Source organism: Pteropus vampyrus, unplaced genomic scaffold, assembly GCF_000151845.1.
Source record: "Pteropus vampyrus isolate Shadow unplaced genomic scaffold, Pvam_2.0 Scaffold419, whole genome shotgun sequence".
Classification (NCBI taxonomy): Eukaryota; Metazoa; Chordata; class Mammalia; order Chiroptera; family Pteropodidae; genus Pteropus; species Pteropus vampyrus.
In genome coordinates this window covers 1,130,018-1,131,283 of record NW_011889200.1, presented here as the reverse complement: position 1 = coordinate 1,131,283, position 1,266 = coordinate 1,130,018, and positions in this window count along the sequence as shown.

Below are 1,266 nucleotides of genomic sequence, written 5' to 3'. Positions count from 1 at the left end.
GGAAGAAAGTATCCATGCCAGTTGGGATGGAAGTTATGCACAGGCTCAGAAACATAGACCTTTATTTAACATGGGTGACCTGGCTACACATACCTCAGAGAGTGACACAATATGGCACACTTTCTCAGGCGAAATAGCAAGCTACCTGATTTTAGCTTGATTGTAATGGATTAGTTATATCACAGAAGGAGCATAGTTTTGTTCTCATAGGGAATTAGACAAAGACTCTAAATATAGCTTCAACTCCCTTGCCTGAAATGCTTTTGCCAAAACTACCATCCAAGGACTTGTGAACTGTCATATCCACCACACACTATTCTACAAAGCATCCCTCTGACCACAGATAAACAAACAAACAAACAAACAAACAAACAAATAAATCACACCTAAGTATGGCAATTGGCTATTGAAATTCACAGCTCAAAAAGCAGTCATAAGAAGAAAGTTCATATCATTACAGGCCTATCTCCAAAAATAAGAACGATTCCAAATAAACAAACTAACACTTCATCTTAAAAAGACTAGAAAAGGAAAAATAAATGAACCCTAAAGTCAGCAGAAGGAAAGATATCATCAAAATTAGAGCAGAAATAAATGAAATTGAAAACAAAACAAACAAACAAACAAAAAACAATAGAAAAAATAAATGCAACAAAGAGCTGGTTCTATGAGAAGGTTAATAAAATTGACAAATTCCTGGCCAGACTCACTAAAAGAAAAAGAGAAAAGACGCAAATAAACAAAATCAGGGATGAAAGAGGGGAAATTACAACTGAAATCACAGAAATACAAAGGATCATACAAGAATACTATGAAAAAGTACATAACACCAAATTTAATAACCTAGAAGAAATGGACAGGTACTTAGAAAAATATATCTTCCTAGACTGAATCAAAAAAGAACTGCAAAATCTAAATAGACTGATTAGCAGTATGGAAATTGAAACAATCATCAAGAAACTACCAAAGAGGGAAAGTCCAGGACCAGATGGCTTCACACTGAATTCCACCAAACATCCAAATAAGATTTAATACCTATTCTCCTCAAACTCTTACAAAACAATGAAGAGAAGGCAATACTTCCCAACTCATTTTAGGAGGCAAATATTACTGCGATACCAAAACCTGGTAAAGATAACACAAAAAAAGAAAACTACAGACCAATATCTATCATGAACACAGAGGCAAAAATCCTAAATAAGATACTAGTGAACCGAATACAGCAACATATTAAAAAGATTATACACCACGAACAAATGGGCTTCA